The 6,000-nt window shown below is 49.5% G+C and overlaps 1 long non-coding RNA gene across 1 annotated transcript in view; it reads right to left on the bottom strand.

Annotated features, from left to right (window-relative positions):
* Window positions 1-4,749: 4,749 nt before the first annotated feature.
* Window positions 4,750-6,000, bottom strand: part of LOC148141505 (uncharacterized) — a 63,590-nt gene continuing 62,339 nt past the window's right edge. The window contains exon 3 of the long non-coding RNA XR_015752541.1: window positions 4,750-5,100. This is a non-coding gene — a long non-coding RNA (uncharacterized LOC148141505). The remainder of the gene's footprint in view (window positions 5,101-6,000) is intronic.

The following is a 6,000-nucleotide window of genomic DNA, read 5'->3' as shown; positions in this document are numbered from 1 at the left end:
GATTTCCAAAAGTCATGAGAGGTAATTATTTTAGACAGAATCTGGCTTGTGTGTGGAATGAACTTCCAGAGGAAGTGGCGAAAGCAGGGACAGTTATAATGTTTAAAGGACATTTAGAACAGTCCATTTCTAAGACATCAGTTTGGATGGTGCTGTGAGCAGCTGCCGCCTCCCTCCCCCTCTCTGAATGTATCTCTGTTGGTTTTCACCCTCTGCCAATACCTGTGCAGTAGCGTGTGGAGGCCAGCAGAGGGTGGCATTGTAACACCACAGAGACAGCCAGACCTGTCCCACACAGAGACACACAGATACACACACGGGAATGGTGAGGACATGGCGTGAAGCTCATCTGGTAACTTAAACTACACATAAAGAAATGCTCAGTTTGCCTTGTAAGCTGTTAAAATATGAGTGACAGATCTACCAAATTCCACTGTTTAAATAAAAGCATCAATTTATTTTTTCACTCTGAAATTGAACATTTTACATCAACTGTTCACAACTCTGAGACCCCCTTTCTCTTAACTGCTTATTACCCGACTCCAGCTCTATCGCAATATACTGTGTCTGGGTCTGCCATCCTCTCATATCTCAGGTGCTTGTAAGCTCTCAGTTCAGAACAGCATTCACGCTTGCTTAAAGGTACAGGACACACTTTCAACTTCATCCCATTATACCCTGATGAATATCGATAAGTGGGACCGATCTGGATTTCTCTTGTTCTGTGGATTGTCAATATTTCATCTACCCTGTTTCGTATGGGTCAGGACTTTTGTAGCTCCATTGACAGCATGTCATTATTCGACTCTGCCCGTGGGACGATAGCAGTATTTCACTTGCTCACACTCGTGAGTATGGGGCAGGATTTCAGTTGTTTCGTGGGGACTGTGACGCTATAACAATCTCAGTGTTTGTAGATGGCACCGAACCTGGAAGAACTCTGAAGTCTATGGAGGACAGTGTGGAACTCTAACAGGACAGTGACACGTTGGTGTAGTGTTCAGGTGTAAGGCAGATGGGGATCAGTGCAGAGCAGTGTGAGATGATACACTTTGGTAGGAAAGACAACGAAAGACAGTTTAAAACAGGCTGTGCCATTATAAAGGGGCTGCAGGAACAGACAGTCCTGGGTATATATGAGCACAGATTGTTGAAGATGTCAGGACAAGTGGGGAGAGCAGTAACTGTCACAGATTAGTTTCAGTATCTGAGCTGTTTACAGGGAGTGGTGTAGGAGGGAGTCTCCATGCTCCCTTCCTGGGAAGTGGTGGTGACGATGTGTAGTGAGCCCACCCTCCTGCCCACCGAGACCGTGGGGATTCCATTTGTACCAGCTCGACACAAAAGGGAGATGTCATCAGGGCCACGGCTTCTAAGTTGTGCCGGGGGAAAACGGAGCTGCCAGTGAGTTTAAAGTGAGAATTGCCCTTCACTGAACATTGCTCCTTACTCGGTCGGTGGGACGTGGATGTTTCAGAATCTGCACACGAGACGTCCTGGTCCTCTCCGGCTCCTACCAGGGTCCTCCCCACATGGCTGGGGGAGGGGAGTGAGGGAATGGATATCGGGCACTCCACCATCCAGCTTGGCCCTTCCTGTGCTATTCCCGGCTGTTTCTCTTGGAATGGAGGAAGGGAGGGAGGGAGTGGGAGGCCCTGCTGTTAGTGCTGGTGTAGGTGGGGGTTGGGGGAGGTATGGTGGGGTGTCCGGAGGGAGTCAGTCCACAGTGTTGTATCTATGCAGGGGGTAAAGTGGATGGAGACATAGAGAGAGAGAAGGTGCTGCAAGCAGCAGTGAGAGTGGTGGAGCAGGAACCTAGTTCGAGGGTTGGTGGCATAACAGGTATAAAGTGAGTGTGAGGGAGCAGAGAGAATACGGTGACCCTTATCCTGATAGAGCAGAGAAGGTTATTGATGCTTGTCCTGCATTGCTGGACATTTCCTCAGACCGCAGATAGTGCACTGAGCTGGGTGGGGAGCTCAGACCATGCTCGGTGGGTCTGGTGGTGTGCCCCCCACTCTAGGAAGAGAATGGCCCCCTCTGTACTAGGCCCTCCACCAGGAACTCCGTGCCCCTGTCGACAAACGTGGTGTAATTGCCCAATACCTGCCATGCTCGGAATAAACTGTGCAGGGCAACTCCAAACGGAGAAAGGTCAAACATGTGCCCATTGGCCTTTTAAAGATGGCACCAATGCCAGGGATCAGAGAATATCCAGGGGCATCCGGGCGATGGTGAGTTACTGCAGCCATAATGGGTGGGAGAATTGGGCTGGTATTGAATGAGAGGGACACCATGGGGTGGGCTGGGCAGTTAATGAGGTGAGTCCGATACGATAGCACCAGGAAACTAGCTCAGCCTCGTGTGGACTATCCCTCTGTCACACTCAAGGAAAATCAAACAAAGAGAAATTGTTGTTAGAATCTGCCCAATGAGTCATAGATTCGGTTGAAACTAATTCCAGTTACAAAGATGCAGAACATATGCTAAGCTGACGTCACACCAGTATCCCTTTTTCCCATCTTTACTGGGAAGACAGGCTCATGTTACAGGATGTTATCGAAGTGTCTTCACTTCAGCATTCTGAAAACTAGGAACACAACCTCCATGACACTTTGTCTCAGTCTTCCCCTCTCTGTCTATACCCCAAACGCATCGCATGTGGTGATATTTAAAGTGATTCGCCCGCCATCTCTCTCTGGCAGTGATGTTCACACCCATAGCACCCCCTTGTCAGGGCACGATGGAGAGATGGAGCTGGAAATGGATGGGAGCTACCCATCCCGTCACTTCCAGTATCGGCTGCAAGTTTCCCCACGCTGGGCAGTGATTTATCACAATGTTACTGAGCAATGCACTGGGGCGATGTACACAGCTTTACACGCTGGGAGGGTAACTGCTCCTGGTTACAGATCTATGCAGTGGGGTGGTGTACGCAGTCCTACATGCTGAGAGGGTAACTGCTCCTGGCTTTTAGATTAATTCATGGGTGATCACTGTGCAGGTCGCTGTGATGGTCAGACTATCTGGTTGAGTTTTATAGATAAACACTGCTGTGGTCTGCACAGCTCTCGGTGCTGGACAGATATATGGTCTCTCCTGAAGAAGGGCTTATGCCCGAAACGTCGATTCTCCTGTTCACTGGATGCTGCCTGACCTGCTGCGCTTTTCCAGCAACACATTTTCAGATATATGGTCTGGGTTTATAGATCAATGCCCTGATCTGATCTGCGCAGTGTTCCACTCTGGACAGATTGCTGCATTGTATTGACCAGTGCAATGGATGAATCTGGACAGATTGCTGGGTTGTACTGAGTAGGACACTGGCCTGGTCTGCACAGTGTTCCACGGTGAACAGATATCTCCTCTGGATTGATGGTGTCTGGCTGGTTCTGGGAGGTGGATTGAGAATGTGGTACATCGAACCATTTCAGCTGATCTGGCAATGCCTTTAGTTCCCATTCCTGTGATTGGATCCTCCGTCTCTCACCCCATTAATGTAACAGTGTGCCCAGGCACAGTACATCATGTTGGTGGGGTGGGTAGGGGGGAAAGGTGATGGACAGGTCAAGGGGTTCCCCGGAACGTTCTGTCCCCAACATTCTATAACTGTCATCTCCCGAAACGTTCTGTCCCCGACATTCTATAACTGACAGTCATTCCCCGGAACGTTCTGTCCCTGACATTCTATAACTGACATTCCCCGGAACGTTCTGTCCCCGACATTCTATAACTGACATTCCCTGGAACGTTCTGTCCCTGACATTCTATAACTGACAGTCATTCCCCGGAACGTTCTGTCCCCGACATTCTATAACTGACATTCCCCGGAACGTTCTGTCCCTGACATTCTATAACTGACATTCCCTGGAACGTTCTGTCCCTGACATTCTATAACTGACATTCCCCGGAATGTTCTGTCCCTGACATTGTTTGTGAACGGCCGGACGTCATTGAATTGAACAAACGATAAGATCCCGAGGGAAGAGATCCCGTTCCAGGGAGAAGGAGACACTGCTCCGAAGGCCCCTCAGGCAGTTAAAGGGGTGAATACGTTTTCCCTGAGTTTACATTTCTCCACGACACAGGATCGACCACAATTTCGACCAAAATACAGGAATTCCCAAACTCCGTTTGTCTTCAGGAAACTGGGACAGAATCCTTCAGGACAGCGACGTTTCCACCCTCCGTATGAGGAACTGGGAAGGAGTGACCTGTGCCTGCTCGAGTGATCGAGTGTGTGGGAATGTTCTAGAAACCATCTGTCCTTATGGATGTGTCTCTGTGTGTTTGGGGAGGGAGGGCTTCTTGTGGTTTATGTCACATTTTTGTCAGTAATTCCGACCTTCCCATTTGTTATTCAAGCTCTAATTATTTTAATAAATCCCTGAATACAGGGACACATTTGAAAATCTCACTGGGTCCCCGATCAAACGGGTCCCTTTGCCTCTCGGCTGATGGATAATGGGTTTGTTTTCCTTCCTCACAGTTAACGTAGTGACCATCTACGTCCTGCTTTATAAAGATTGTGGGTTGTCTCCATGTGTCAGACGTTACCTGGGGGCCATGGCAGCGGCGGATCTCCTGGTCATTATCCTCGACCTGATCCTGAGACACATTCCCATTGTTTATCGTGAACAGTTTTATTTCCTGATGGACTCCGTCCCGTGTGTAATATCCACGCCGTCCTGCTTTATGCAGCCACTGACTGCTCTGTCTGGTTCACCGTCACTTTCACCTTTGATCGGTTTGTGGCCATTTGTTGCCAGAAGCTGAAAAGTAAATATTGCAGTGAGAAGACGGCGGCTGTGGTTCTGGGAGCAGTGACTGTGCTGAGCTGTTTAAAGAACATTTCCTGGTATTTTATTCTCTCGGCTCGGTATTGGCTGGGGAACAACCCCTGGTTTTGTGATGTAACAGTCGCTGTTCGAGTCTCCAGTGTCTGGGTCACAATCGAGTCCCTCCACCACATTCTAACCCCGTGTGTCCCATTTCTCCTGGTTCTGCTGCTCAATGTTCTCACCGTCAGACACATTGTAGTGACCAGCAGAGCCCACAGGAGACTCCGCGCTCACACCAATGGGGACGCTCAGTCTGACACTGAAATGAGAAACCGAAAAAAATCCATCATTTTACTGTTTGTGATCTCGGCCAATTTCATCCTGTTATGGTCAATGTTAATGCTGTATTCTATGTGGGCCCGGATGTATGATTTTGGGTATTACTCTGTGTGTCTAGATTTGTTTGTGCAGGAATTGGGCTTCATGCTGCAGCTCCTCAGTTGCTGCACAAACACCGCGATTTATGCCGTGACCCAGACTAAGTTCAGGCAGCAGCTGAAATATCCCTTCACCCAAATCCATCCATCCATCAAATTCCCGCATTAATCAATCCATCCGGGATTTTCTCATTTCAGTCCAGTGTTTCAGCGATGGAGCAGCCTGTCGCTATGGTAACAGACTGAGGGTAGCGCTGGTTTGGCCATCCTTCTCCCACGGGGGGGTTACAGGGAAACATTTCAATGTTTCTCACAACTCAGGGGCCGGTGAGAAAAGGCACCATCCCACTGACTGTATCCATCACTTCCATTTGTAACCAATAAAAATGTTGATTAAAGCGTGCCGAGCAGCAGAGTGACCGATGTTGTTGTGTGTCTTTGTGTTGGAGAAGCTGAGCTGGAGAGAGACAGACTCAGCCTCAAGTCCTGGTCCTCAGGGAAGGGGAGGGCACCGCGCCCTGAGCTCAGGAGCTGGGTTTAACTCCGTCTGCACCCCTCCTACTCCAACCTGGCCTCCCCATTTCCTCTCCCCCACTCTCTCCACCTGCCTCCACTCTTTCTTCTCCCCCTCCCCTGCACTCTCTCTCCTGCCATCTGTCTGCCTCCCGCAATTCCGACTCTATTCAATTTTTCCCCCTGTTCTCACCTCCCACATCTCTCTATCATCTCACAACCACCCCTCCAACCACATGCAGCCACAGCACCACCCACTACCCGCCTTC

The sequence above is a fragment of the Chiloscyllium plagiosum genome, unplaced genomic scaffold (genome assembly GCF_037043375.1).
Source record: "Chiloscyllium plagiosum isolate Xiang-an unplaced genomic scaffold, Cpla_swu_hap1 HiC_scaffold_33, whole genome shotgun sequence".
NCBI lineage: Eukaryota > Metazoa > Chordata > Chondrichthyes > Orectolobiformes > Hemiscylliidae > Chiloscyllium > Chiloscyllium plagiosum.
Note: the sequence above shows the minus strand (reverse complement) of the source record. Positions and strands in the feature narration are given on the sequence as shown.